We start from the raw sequence: 15,296 nt of genomic DNA on the forward strand, positions 1-15,296 counted from the left end.
TCTAGATACTCCTTTTCTGAGCATAAAAAGTTCAGCATGTCGTGTTCCTGGAGGTCACCCAGGAGTGGGGAGGGAGCCAGCCTTTATTCCTAAAGGATTTTTCTCACCCAACAGAATAAAGGCAGATTTCTTAGGAATTTACAGTCCTTCCTCTCCAGAAGCTTCTGGCCAAGCTGATGAGAAATGAATCATTTGTGGAACTCAGAGCATCACCAGATGAGTTCTTTATGAACTCATGAACTCTTCTCTGCGCTGTTCCACTTCTTTCCATGAAGTCGAAGTAGCGTAGTAGGATTTGGACTAGCCAAAAACCAGGAAGAAAAATGATGTTGGATTACCTTCAGTCCACTGGTTCTCTGTGTTACTTGTCTGGCCTGGCTCTAAAGAAGGGACCAGAGGTACGGTGGTTCCGATCTGGACTCCACCCCTGAGGGACTGTTGAGAGGTATAGCAAGAGCAGCAAGGAAGCTGGTAGGGCCTGCCTTCTGTGCTGTGGCAAGCTTGGGAGGAGAGAGAGTCACATAATGTTCTCTCACCTATAGACTGTATCTCATATGGGAAGACAAAAATCAGTGTTTCTTGCCCTCCTGGGGTTTGTGGTCTGGTTGCAAATGGTAAGTGTCACTAGGGTAAAAAGTGGGCATTCAGAGACATCTTGAGGAGACAGTATTTAGGCTGAACCTCTAGAGATGTGGGGGTGGAAGACATTCCTTTAGAAAAACATCCGTGCACAAAGACTGAGTTGGGAAAGAGTGGGGCAAGAGGCCCAGGAACATGGAGTGAATCGGGAATAGGAGGCAAGTTGGGCAGATGGATTGGGTCCCAGTGCGCTGAATGCCAGGAGGAATTTGGCCTTTGTCCTGTCAGCATCGGGAACATAGAAAATATTTAAACAGGTGGGTAAGGGTTGTAGAGCTTGGCGCTGCAAGGTCGATCTGACGGTAGTGCACCTAGCACAGCAGTCCGGGGAACACAGTACACTTGACCCCGGAACGACACGGGTGTGAACCATGCAGGTCCACGGATACCTGTTTTCTGATACAGTACTGTAAGTTTTTTCCTTATGATTTTCTTGACATTTATTTTCTGTAGCCTGCTTTATTATAAGAACAAAGTATATGGTATGTATAATGTGCACAATGTGTTCAGTGACTCCAGTCAATAGTAGGCTATTAGTCAAGTTTGGAGAGAGTCAAGCTCTATGTGGATTTTTGACTAGAAGGGGGCTGGTGCCCCTAATCCCTATGTTAAGGGTCAGCTGTAATTGCAGGTGATGTGGGGCAAAGGCAGTGGAGGGAACAAAAGAGGGTTCAGTAGGTGACCTGGGGAAAGGAGCTAGCAGAAGAGGTGATCCCAAGATGTTCATGAAGCCTGAGGATGGCGAAGACGAAGGTGAGTTCAGTTTTGGAAACAAGGGATTTCAGGAACTAGAAAGAATCTAGCTCAAACTCCTCCCTGGAGCTTGCCCTCCGTCATGATAGGATGATGGCTCGAACCAGAATTCCCACAGCTTGAGATCTGATGAGAATCCAACATTCCCTAATTCTGTTACAAGGATGGGGACATTTCTTTGCACATACTTTTTTTCTTTCACAATCTCTAATGGACCTAATGGCCAGATTGCCTACCAAGCTTTCTCCTGTTCATCCATATTCTAAACATAGTTCCATCTTGTTTGTCTAACTTTGTCATTTAACTACGTGAGCATTGGGAAGTTCTCACTTAAATGTTAAAGGCACATAAGCTCTAACCAAATGAATTTATTAGCACGTATAAAAGACAAAAATTCCATGTGTATGTAGAAGAGACTGGCAATCCTTTTCCCCCAACAGTGTTAAATTCATTAATGTTAGATTCCAAATAAAAAGTTAAAAGATGAAGAGAAAGATAGAAACTCATCTGTTGAGTTCCAGCCATGCACCAGAGACCAGTACTTACTTTTTTTTTTTTTTTTTTTTTTTTTGAGACCGGTACTTTCACATCCATTTTCATCTTGTTCTCACAGTTGAGTTAAAGGTGAAGAGACTACAGCACACACGCCGACCACCCACCCATCCCCAGCGATGTTAGGTTCATATTTGAGTGTGTGCATGTTGTATGCCAAGTGCCAAGCACTAGCCTGAGGAACTGGGAATACTGTATGAAAAGACAGAGAAGGCCCCTCTTCTTATGGAACATACATGTTGCTTTGGACTGAGATGACCAGGCTTGCCTCATGGCATCAGTACGGAGTGCCTTCTGTGGGCCAAATACTGGACCAGTCAGGCAAATCACTGTAAGGCACTCTTGCCAGCCCTTAGAAAAGGTGAAATGCAGTGCTTGTTCTAAGGCTGTACCATTTCTTCTAGACACCTCATTGGGCCAGGATACAGCAATAATGTTTGAGGATAAAGTTGGGTACTGCCTCTTCCTCTGCCTCCCATGACCTAAGGGAAGAAAGACCTTGGGAAGCTGAAGAGGAAGTCTCTAAATTTGATTCATTTGCCTACATGTATCTACTATGAGCTAGGTGCTTTTATGTACATCAGGACCTAATCCCTTTTTAAAAGGCAAAGACAGGGACGCCTGGGTGACTCAGCGGTTGAGCATCTGCCACCTTGGGCTCAGGACATGATCCTGGAGTTCCAGGATCGAGTCCCACGTCAGGCTCCTGCATGGAGCCTGCTTCTCCCTCTGTGTCACTGCCTCTCTCTGTGTCTCTTGGGAATAAATACAATCTTTAAAAAATAAAATGCAAAGACAAAAGTTCAGAGAGGTGAAGTGATTTTCTCAATGTACCACAGCTAGTGACAAAGCTAGGATTAATTTTTCAATTTCTCTGGCTCTACTGCCAGAGAAAAAATTTCATCACTTGGCGATAATTACAGGAAGATACTTAAAGTTACAACAGCTGGGATTTGAACTCAGGTTCAAGTCAGGGTTTCTACAAGACTGAATCTTTCCTAGAACAGTATATTTCTAAGTTCCTGCAGAACAACGTACACCGGCCCACCACTGTGAATAAATTTTAAAGGCTGCATCATTTGATCAAGACTCAAAGTCCTGCCTGGGAGTGCCCATTTGTCCAAGCCTAGGTTGTCATCCCAAATTTCACATGCCAAGGAGTAAAGAGAAGAAGGAGAGCTCATTTTAGCTTCTCAGTGGGAAATGTGTATTGACATCCACAAAAATGCACTCAATAGGGAATTTCCCCAAAGTAGGAGACAAAGAAATAGAAACCTCCTCTATAACCTCTTTGGGTACTCAAAATCCACACATGTCCTTTTCCACACTTAATCTCCTGTTGCCCCTCATCCATCCAAAAGAAAAGAAGAACGAACAAAAAGGATAAATAGAAAACAGGGATGCCTGGGTGGCTCAGCGGTTGAGTATATGCCTTCAGCCCAGGGCGTGATCCTGGAGTCCCGGAATTGAGTCCCGCATCGGGCTCCCTGCTTATCTCTTTGCCTGTGTCTCTCTGCATCTCACTTGGTCTCTCATAAGTAAATTTCTTTAAAAAAAAAAATTCACAAATATGGTAGATAATAATAAACTATCAATAATCACAGGCAGATTTTACCAAACATATTTTTTAAGATTTTAATTCATTTGAGAGAGTAAATAAGAGACCACAAACGGGGTGTGGCAGAGGTAGAGGGAGAAGCAAGCTCCCCACTGAGCAGGGAGCCTGATGGGGGGTTTGATCACAGGACCCCAAGATCATGACTGGATCTGAAGGCAGATACTTAAACAACTGAGCCACCCAGGCACGCCGAATTCTGCCAAACATTTAAAAAGTAAATACATATTTTTCTTCAAACTATTCCAAAAAAATGCAAGAAGGAAAACTTCCAAATCCATTTTATAAGGTCAGTATCCCCCTGATACCAAAATCAGATAAATGCCAAAAAAGGGAACCATTGGCCAATATGAACATTGATGCAAAAATCCTCAACAAAATACTACCAAACAGAATCCAACAATACATTTTAAAAAATCATACCACCATTATGTGGGATTTATTCCCAGGATGCAACTGGTTCAGTATTTGCAAATCACTTGTGATTGTTTATCAAAAAGGGACAAAAGCCATATGATGATTTCAATAGATCCAGAAAAGCATTCGACAAAGTACAACATCCATTCATGATAAAAAAAAAAAAAAACAAACCTGCACAGTAGGTCCAGAGGGAATACAGCTCAAACATAATAAAGGCCTTATATGAAAAACCCAAAACCAAAAATAAAAACAAATCACAGCCAACATCATTCTCATGTGGAAAGCCAGAGCTTTTTCTCTAAGGTAAGAAATAAAGATGTCCACTCTCACTACTTTTATTCTACATAGAAGTCCTAGCCACAGCAATTAGACAACATAAATAAAAGGCATCCACTCGGCTTAGTGGTTGAGCGTCCGGGCATGATCCCAGATCCTGGGATCGAGTTTTCCCATTGGGCTCCCTCTACTTATTGTCTCTGCTCTCCTTATGTGTAATTGATCATACATACATACAAAATGAAATAAAAAATAATACATACATACATAAAATGGCATCGATTGGTAAGGAAAAGGTAAAACTTGCTACTTACAGATGACATGATAGTATACAGAGAAAACCCTAAAAACTACCCAAAAAGCTGCTAGAACTGATAAATGAATTTAGTAAAATAACAGGAAACAAAAATTGATGTACAGAAATCTGTTGCATCCCGTACACTAATACTGAAGCAGCAGAAAGTGAAATTAAGAAAAAATCCCATTTACAATTGCACCAAAAACAAGATATCCAGGAATTAAACCAAAGGGGTGAAGGGCTTGTACTCTGAAAACTATGAAACACTGATGAAAGAAATTGAAGATAATGGCAAAGAAATGAAAAGACATCCCATGTATATGGGTTGGAAGAACATAGTTTCAAAGTGTCTATTAGAAAGCAATCTACAGATTTAATCCCATCCCTATCAGAATAGCCAACAGCATTTTTCAACAGAACTAGAACAAACGATCTTAAAATTTGTATGGATCCAGGATGCCTGGGTGGCTCAGGTTGAGTATCTACCTTTTGGCTCAGGTGGTGATCCTGGGGTCCAGGATCAAGTCCCACATGGGGCTCCCTGCGAGGAGGAGCCTACTTCTCCCTCTGCCTATGTCTCTGCTGTGCTCTCTCTGTCTCTCATGAATAAATACAAATAAATATATCATCTTAAAAAAATTGTATGGAACCACAAAAGACCTCAGATAGCCAAAGCAACTTGAAAACTAAAAACAATTGGAGTTATCACAAGTCCAGATTTCAAGTTATATTACAAAGCAGTACTAATTAAAATAGCATGGTACTGGCATAAAAATAGACAAATTGATCAATAAAATAGAACGCAAAGCCCAGAAATAAATCCACAATTGTATGATCAGGCTTTTCAACAAATGATATTGGGGGAACTGGACAGCCATATGTAAATGATGAAATTGGACCACTTTATTTCACCATACACAAAAATACAGTCAAAATGGATTAAAGACCTAAATGTGACACCTGAAACCATAAAAATCCTAGAAGAGAGCTCAAGGCAATAATTCATCTGACATTAACCAAAGCAACATTTTTCTACATATGTCTCCTGAGGCAAGGGAAATCAAAGCAAAATAAGCTATTGGGACTACATATAAAATAAAAAGTTTCTGTATAGCAAAGGAAATGATCAACAAAAGGCAACCTACTGAATGTGAGAAGATGTTTGTAAATGACATATCTGATAAGGAATTAGTATCCAAAATATATAAAGAACTGATACAACTCAATACCCAAAAAACACCTAAATGATCCAATTTAAAAATGGGCAGAAGATATGAGCAGACATTTCTCCAAATAAGACATAGAGATGGTCAATAGACATGAAAAGATGCTCAACATCACTCATCATCAGGGAAATGCAAATCAAAACCACAATGAGATATCATCTCATACCTGTCAGAATAGCTGAAATCAAAAACACAAGTGTTGATGAGGATGTGGAGAAAAAGGAGCCCTTGTGCACTGTTGGTGGGGATGCAAACTGGGGTGGCCACTGTGGAAAACAGTATGGAGTTTCCTCAAAAAAATAAAAATAGACCTATGATCCTGTAATTGCACTACTGGATATTTACAAAAAAAAAAAAACACTAATTCAAAGGAATACATGCACCCTTATATTTATCGTAGCATTATTTACAATAGCCAAATTATGGCAGCAGCCCAAGTATCCATCAATAGATGAATGGATAAAGATGCAGTGTGTGTATACACACTGGAATATTATTCAGCCATAAAGAAAATAATGAAATTGGGACACCTAGGTGGCTCAGTCAGTTAAATGTGCTTAATTTAGCTCAGGTTGTGATCCCAAAGTTCTGGGATCCAGCCCCGCTGAGCAGGGAGCCTACTTCTCCCTCTCTTGCTCCCCCTGCTTGTTCTGTCAAATAAAAATCTTGAAAAAACAATGAAATCTTGCCATTAGCAACAACATAAATAGAGCTAGAGAGTATAATGCTAAGCAAAATAAATCAGAGAATGAGAAATATATGATCTCACTCATAGGTGGAATTTAAGAAACAAAAAGACAAATCAAGAAACAGACTCTTAACTATAGAGAACCAACTAATATTTACCAGGGGTGGGGGGAGGGGTCGGAGAAATGGAAAAACTGGAAGAGGATTAAAGAGTACACTTATCATGATGAAAAATAAAATGATTTTTAAAAAAACAACGCCCCCATACTGAAAAAACTAAAAATCACTTCAAATATCAATGATAAAATTAAAAACAGACTGAGTGGATTAAAAAATAAGACCCAAGTATATATTTTGTACAAGAAAACCATTTTAAATACAGAGAAACATTAAAAGTAAAAAGATAGGGGCACTTGGGTGACTCATTTAAATGGCTAATTCTTGATTTCAGCTCAGGTCATGATCTTGGGGTCCTGGGATCAAGACCCACATTGGGCTCCATGCTTGGTGGAGAGTCTCTTTCTATTCCTCAACTCCTGCTCACAGGCTCTCTCTCTCCCTAAAATAAATATTAAAAAAAAAAAAAGTAAAAGAATAGGGTCACTTGGGTGGCTCAGTGGTTGAGCATCTAACTTCAGCTCAGGTCCTGATGCTGGGGTCCTGGAATCAAGTCCTACATTGGGCTCCCTGCAGTAAGCCTGTTTCTCCCTCTGCCTGTGTCTCTGCCTCTGTGTGTGTGTGTGTCTCATGAATAAATAAAATCTTTTTTTTTTTTTTAAAGTAAGGGAAGCCCGGGTGGCTCAGCGGTTTAGCACCTGCCTTCCTCCCAGGGCTTGATCCCAGAGTCCTGGGATCAAGTCCCACGTCGAGCTCCCTGCGTGGAGCCTGCTTCTCCCTCTGTCTGTGTCTCTGCCTCTCACTCTCTGCATTTCTCATGAGTAAATAAATAAAATCTTTTTAAAAAATAAATAAAATTTTTAAAAAGTAAAAGAATGGAGAAAGATATATCATGGTAAATCACAAGAAAGCTCAATCAAGTTAGTTCATTTCAGACAAAGACTTCAGAGCAAGGAAAATTATCAGGGATAAAGAGGGACATTACATAATGATAAAGAGATGACTTCTCTAAGATGATGTAAAAATCCTTCATGTATATGCACCTAAAGTATCAAGTACATGGGGTAAAAACTACAACTGCAAAGAGAAAAACACAAATCCACTATCACAGTTGAAGACTTCAACATCTCTCTTGGTAGGTGACAGATCCAGCAAGCAGCAAATCACAGTGTCATCAGTGAACTAAATCAAATTGACAGTTATAAAATACTTCACCTAATGAGAATACACATTCTTCTCAAGCCTACATGGACCGTTCACCAAAATAGACCACATTCTGAGCCATAAAACAAACCTTAACAAATTTAAAAGAATGAAATCATGTTAAGTATGCTCTCAGATCACATAGAATTAAACTAGAAATCAACAACAGATAGCTGGAAAATTCCCCCAAATACTTGGAGATTAAACAACACAATTCTAAACAACACAAGTCAAAGAAATCTCAAGAGAAATATTTTGAAGTAAATGAAAATATAATCTAAAATTTGTGGGATGTGGGCAGCCCAGGTGGCTCAGCAGTTTAGCACCACCTTCAGCCCAGGGTATGATCCTGGAGACCCAGGATCGGGCTCCCTGCATGGAGCCTGCTTCTCCCTCTGCCTTGTGTCTCTGCCTCTCTCTCTGTGTGTCTGTCATGAATAAATAAATAAAATATTTTCAAAAAATAAAATAATAAAATTTGTGGGATGCAGCAAAAGCAGTCCTTAGAGGAAAATATATAGCATCAAATGTATCTACAGAAAAGAAAGGGGTACCTAGCTGGCTTGGTTGGTGGAGTATACAACCATTGATCTCAGGGTTGTAAGTTCAAGCCCCACATTGGCCATAGACCTACTGCGAAAAAGAAAAAGATCTGAAATTAATAATCCAAGCTTCTGCCTTAGGAAACTAGAAAAAGAGCAAAGTAATCCAAAGTAAGCAGATGGCAAGAAATAATAAAAATTAGAGCAGAAATCAGTGAAATTGAAAATAAATCAGTAGGAAAAAAAGCCAATGAAATCAAAGAATGATTTTTTTTAATTAATAAACTTCTAGCTGAGCTAAGCAATAAAAAAGACACAAATCATTAATGTCAGAAGTAAAAGAGGCCATCACTACTAATCCTGTGGACATTAAAAGGGTATTAAAAGAATATTATGAACAACTCCACAAAGCTGATTATCTAGAAAAACACAATCTACCAAAACTGACATAGAAATTAACTGAATAGGCCTATGTCAATTTAAAAAATTGAATCAAAAATTAATAACCTTCCAAAATAGAGAGCACCAGACCCATATGTTTCACTAGGGGATTCTATCAAATATTTAAGAAAGAAATCATACCAATTCTCAACCTCTTTCAGAAAATAGATACTGAGGAAATGCTTCCTAACACATTTTATGAGACTAGCATTATCCCAATACTAAAACCAGACAAAAACATTACAAGAAAACTACAGACCAATATTCATGAACATAGATACAAAAATCCTCAACAAATAGTAGCAAATAGAATCTATGTTTTATTAAAAGTTTTATACAAAAATGGCAGAGGAGTAGGGTCCCCAAGTCACCTGTCCCCACCAACTTACCTAGATAACTTTCAAATCATCCTGTAAACCTACAAATTCAACCTGAGATTTAAATAGAGAACAGCTGGAATGCTACAGAGAGAGAAGAGTTTGCGCTTCTAACAAGTACAACTCGTCTTTAACCACTCCGCACTGAGCAAAATGACTAGAAAGAAGAACTCACCACAAAAGAAAGAATCAGAAACAGTACTCTCTGCCACACAGAATTTGGATTACAGTTTGATTTCAGAAAGCTAATTCAGAAGCACAATTATAAAGCTACTGGTGGCTCTGGAATAAAGCATAAAGGATTCAAGAGACTTCATGACTGCAGAATTTAGATCTAATCAGGCCAAAATTAAAAATCAATTAAATGAGATGCAATCCAAACTGGAGGTCCTAACGATGAGGATTAATGAGGTAGAAGAAAGTGAATGACATAGAAGACAAGTTGATGGCAAGGAAGGAAGCTGAGGAAAAAAGAGAAAAACAAAAGACCATGAGGAAAGGTTAAGGGAAATAAATGACAGCCTCAGAAGGAAAAAATCTATGTTTAATTGGGGTTCCAGAGGGCGCCGAGAGGGACAGAGGACCAGAAAGCATATTTGAACAAATCATAGCTGAGAACTTCCCTAATTTGGGGAGGGAAACAGGCATTCAGATCCAGGAGATAGATCTCCCCACTAAAATCAATAAAAACCATTCAACAGCTTGACATTTAATAGTGAAACTTACAAATTCCAAAGATAAAGAGAAAATCCTTAAAGCAGCAAGAGACAAGAGATCCCTAACTTATATGGGGAGAAATATTAGATTAACAGTAGACCTCTCCACAGATCCTGGCAGGCCAGAAAGGGCTGGCATGATACATTCAGGGTACTAAATGAGAAGACCATGCAGCCAAGAATGCTTTATCCAGCAAGGCTTTCATTCAGAATAGGAGAGATAAAGAGCTTCCAAGATAGGCAGAAACTGAAAGAATATGTGACCACCAAACCAGCTCTGCAAGAAATATTAAGGGGGACTCTGTAAAAGAAAGAGGACGCCCAAAGCAATAATCACAAAAACAGGGACTGAATAGGTATTACGATGACACTAAATTCATATCTTTCAGTAGTAACTCTGAACGTGAATAGGCTTAATGTTCCCATCAAAAGACGCAGGGTTTCAGACTGGATGAAAAGCAAGACCCATCTATTTGCTGTCTACAAGAGACTCGTTTTAGACCTAAGGACACCTACAGCCTGAAAATGAAAGGTTGAAGAACCATTTGCCATTCAAATGGTCATCAAAAGAAAGCAGGGGTAGCAATCCTCATATCAGATAAATTAAAATTTATCCCAAAGACTGTAGTAAGAGATAAAGAGGGACTCTATATCATACTTAAAGGATCTATCCAACAAGAGGACCTAACAATCATGAATATTTATGACCCTAATGTGGGAGCTTCCAAGTATATCAATCAATTAAAAACCAAAGTAAAAACATAGATAATAATGCACTAGTACTGGGAGACTTCAACATGGCGCTTTCTACAAATGACAGATATTCTAAGCACAACATCTCCAAAGAAACAAGAGCTTTAAAAGATACACTGGACCAGATGGATTTCACAGATATCTACAGAACTTTACATCCAAACGCAACTGAATACATATTCTTCTCAAGTGCACATGGAACTTTCTCCAGAATAGACCACATACTGGGTCACAAATCAAGTCTTAACCAATATCAAAAGATTGGGATTGTCCCCTGCATATATTCAGACCATAATGCTTTAAACTTGAACTCAATCACAAGAAGAAATTTGGAAGAAATTCAAACAAAAGAAATTCAAACACGTGGAAGTTAAAGAGCATCCCACTAAAAGATGAAAGGGTCAACCAGGAAATTAGAGAATGAAAAAATTCATGGAAACTAATGAGAATGAAGATACAACCATTCAAAATCTTTGGGATACAGCAAAAACAGTCCTGAGCGGGAAATACATCGCAATACAAGCATCCCTCAGAAAATTGGAAAAAACTCAAATACGCAAGCTAACTTGCACCTAAAGGAACTGGAGAAAGAACAGCAAATAAAACCTGCACCAATCAGAAGAGGGTTAATAAAGATTCAAGCAGATCTCAATGAAATAGAGACCAGAAGAACTGTAGAACAGATCAACAAAACCAGGAGTTAGTTCTTTGAAAGAATTAATAAGATAGATAAACCATTAGCCAGGCTTATTAAAAACAAAAGAGAAAAGACTCTAATAAAATCACAAATGAAAAAGTAGAAATCACAACCAATACCAAGGAAATACAAACAATTTTAAAAACATATTATGAGCAGCTGTATGCCAACAAATTAGGCTATCTAGAAGAAATGGACACATTTCTGGAAAATCACAAACTACCAAAACAAAAAAAATAATTAAAAAATAAAAGTTCTATAATAAAAAATAAACATTATATACCACAGATATTCCATGTATGCACAACTAATTCAATATTCAAAATCCAATTAAAGTAATCCATCACATGACAGACTAAAGAAGAAAAATGACATGAGCATACCAATAGGTACAGAAAAAGCATTTAAGAAAATCTAATACTAATTCATGACAAAAACTCACAGCAAACTAGGATAGGAATAGACTTGGTAAATCTTTAAAAGAACTCTGGCTGACATTGTACTTAATGGTGAGAAACTAGATGCTTTCCCCCTAAGATCGGCAACAAGGCAAGGATAATCCCTCTCACCACTCCTAGTTAACATTAATATAAAAGTCCTAAGGAATGCAATAAGACAAAAAAGGAAATAAAAGATACAGATTGAGAAGAAAAAAATAAAGCTGTCTATTCACAAATATAGACAATCATATACAAATGATATCAACATCTTTGTAGAAAATCCTGAAGAACTGACAGAAAAACCCCTGCCACTAAAGCAAGTTGTTTTCAGGATACAAGATTAATATACAAAAGTCAATTGCAGGGGTCCCTGGGTGGCTCAATCAGTTAAGTCCCTGCCTTTGGCTCAGGTCATGATCTTTGGGTCCCAGGATCAATCCCCATATCAGGCTCCCTGCTCAGTGAAGAGTCTGCTTCTCCCTCTCCCTCTGCCCCTCACCCCACTTATGTGCATGCTCTCTCTCTCTCTTTCCCTCAAAACAAAAAAAATTGTTTTTTAAAAAAGCAAAAAACCAAAAGTCAATTGCAGGGGTGCCTAGGTGGGAGGCATCTGACTCTTGGTTTCACTCAGGCCCTGAGATCCAGCCCTGCTACAGACTCCATGCTCAGTGCAGAGTCTGCTTAAGACTCTCTCCCTCTGCCCATCCCCCCATCTGAAAAAAAATGCATCTTTTAAAAAAATATTCAGGGATCCCTGGGTAGCTCAGCAGTTTGATGCCTGACTTTGGCCCAGGGAATGATCTTGGAGTCCCAGGATCAAGTCCCATATCGGGCTCCCTGCATGGAGCCTGCTTCTCCCTCTGCCTGTGTCTCTGCCTCCCCCCCCCCTCTCTCTCTCTCATAAATAAATAATTTTTTTAAAAATAAAAATTAAAAAATTAAAAATATTCTATTGCAATTGAATATTTAATACCATTTAATGTAAATATCATTTACATTAGCACCCCTCTAAAATGGAATACTTAATGTATAAATCTAACAGGATATGTACAAGATCTCTGGAGGGAAAAAAAATCAAATATCTAAATAAATGGAGAGATATTCCATGTTCATGGATAGAAAAAAATCAATATTGTTAGAATAACTGCAGATTCCATGTAAACCCAATCAAACTCCTAGCAAGTTATTTTGTAGCTATCAACAAACTGATTTTAAAATTTATATGGAAAGGGGGGAGAAAAAACAAGAATAGCCAACACAACATTGAGGAAGAAGAATAAAGTAAGACCAAGCCTACCTAATTTCAAGTCTGACTATAAACTTCAGTAATCAAGACAGAGTTGTACTGGCTAAACAAAACAAAACAAAAAGACAAATAAAATTGATCAATGGAACAGAATAGAGAGCCTAGAAATAGACCCACACAAATATAGCCAACTGATATTTGGCAAAGGAGCAAAGGCAATTCAATATAGAAAGGACAGCTTTTCAACAGATGGTGCTGGAACAAATGGGCAACTACATGGACAAAAATGAATCTAGACAAAGATCTTTATACCTTACACACACACACACACACACACACACACACACACACAAAACCTCAGAATGAATTACAGACCTAAACATAAAACACAAAACTGCTACAAGATAGGAAAAAAACCTAGGTGACCTTCCATTTGGCAATGACTTTTTGTTTATTTTTATTTAAATAATCTCTACATCCTACGTGGGGCTCAAACTCACCGCCCCAAGATCAAGAGTCTCATGCTCTTCTGACTGAGCCAGCCACGTGCAGCTTGGCAATGACTTTTTAGATATAAAACCAATAACACAATCCATGAAAAAAAAAACTAGCAAGCTAGACTTTATTAAAATTAAAAACTTCTGCTCTGTGAAAGGCTTTGCTGAAAGAGTGAAAAGACAAGTGACAAATCGGAATTAAATATTTGCAAAATGCACACATATCCAACACAGGACTTGTATCCAAAACACACAACTCTTAAAACAGTAAGAAAACAAACACCCAATTAAAAAATAAGCAAAAGATCTGAACAGGCACCTCATGAAAGAAGACCTAGAGATGGCAAAGAAGTAGATGAAAGGATGCTCCACCTCATGTGTCACCAGGGAAAATGCAAAGTAAAACAGTAATGAGAGACCACTACACACCTATTAGAATGGCCCAGATCCAAAACACTGACAACACCAAATGCTGACAAGGATGTGGAACAATAGGAAACTCATTGCTGGAGGGAATGCAAAATGGGACAGCCACTTTGGCAGTTTCCCACAAAGGGAAACATACCCTTACCAGCCAGCAGTCATGCTCCTTGGTATTTATCCACATGAGCTGAAAAAGTATGTCCACATGAAAACCTGCCCATGAGTGTTTATAGCAGCTCTATTCATAACTGTCAAAACTAGAAGCAATTAGGGGTACCTGGCTGGCTCAGTCGGTAGAGCCTGTGACTGGGTTGTGAGTTTGAGCCCCATGTTGGGTGTGGAGCCTACTTTTAAAAATTAATTAATTAATTAATTAATTAAAGATAATTTTTTTAAAAACCTGGAAGCAATCAAGATATCCGATATCTCCATAGGTGAAAGAACAGATCAACTGTGGTACAACCATACAACAGAATGTTACTCAGTGATTACAAATGAGCTATGAAGCCACTACAAGACATGGAGGAACCTCGAATGTTGTCACTAAGTGAAAGAAGCTGATCAGAAAGTCCACCATACTCTGAGATCCCAACTAGAGGACATTCTGGAAAAGGCCAAACTGTGGAGACAGTGAAAAGATCAGTGGTTACCAGGGGCTCAGGAAAAGGGAGGGGGAGACTATGTGGGGGTGCAGAGCATTTTTTAGGGCAGAGAAACTATTGTGCAGGAGACTGCACTGGTGCATGTATGACATCATGCACTTGTCCAAGCCCATCGAACGCACAACATAGAGAACCCGAATGTGAAGGACGGGTGTCAGCTAAGAGTACTGCGTCAGTACTGGCGCAGCAGCTGGAACACATGCACACATACTTCTGGGCCTTTCAGTTACTCTTCATCATCTTCTGCAGCCTATGGACTAAAATAAGGTCAGCGAAAACCAGCCTGTACCTAACTCCAGCCTGCTGCCTATTTTCACATGGCCCATGAGCTAAGAATAAATCTTATATTTTTAAATGGTTGAAAAAAATATTTCATGATACATGTAAGTTATACAAATATGAGCTACAGTGCCCACCCTCAGTGCCCAGCCGTGTTCATTTGTGGAACATTGACTAGTTCTCAAATTCTAAAATGTTTACTGTGTGGCTCATTTTGGTGTGTGTGTGGCAGGGGGGTGGCGGGACAGGATATTTATACTTCTGTGTGTCTCCTTACAGAAAGTTTGCTGACCCCCATACTAAATGGTAAATTTAACCACAGCCTACATATGATAATGAGGAGAAAGAGAAAGAGAACTATTGAAAGTATATGAATGGGGGCACCTGGGCGGCTCAGTCAGTTAAGCATCTGCCTTCAGCTGGGGTCATGATCTCAG

At 38.9% G+C, this 15,296-nt stretch overlaps 1 protein-coding gene across 1 annotated transcript in view; it reads left to right on the forward strand.

Moving 5' to 3' along the window:
• Positions 1 to 96: 96 nt before the first annotated feature.
• The window catches only part of TMEM200B (transmembrane protein 200B), a 39,227-nt gene continuing 24,027 nt past the window's right edge, over positions 97 to 15,296 (forward strand). The window contains exon 1 of the mRNA XM_041765014.1: positions 97 to 1,048. The gene's annotated coding sequence lies outside the window, so the exon portion shown is untranslated. The remainder of the gene's footprint in view (positions 1,049 to 15,296) is intronic.

Source organism: Vulpes lagopus, chromosome 8, assembly GCF_018345385.1.
Source record: "Vulpes lagopus strain Blue_001 chromosome 8, ASM1834538v1, whole genome shotgun sequence".
NCBI classification, from domain to species: Eukaryota; Metazoa; Chordata; class Mammalia; order Carnivora; family Canidae; genus Vulpes; species Vulpes lagopus.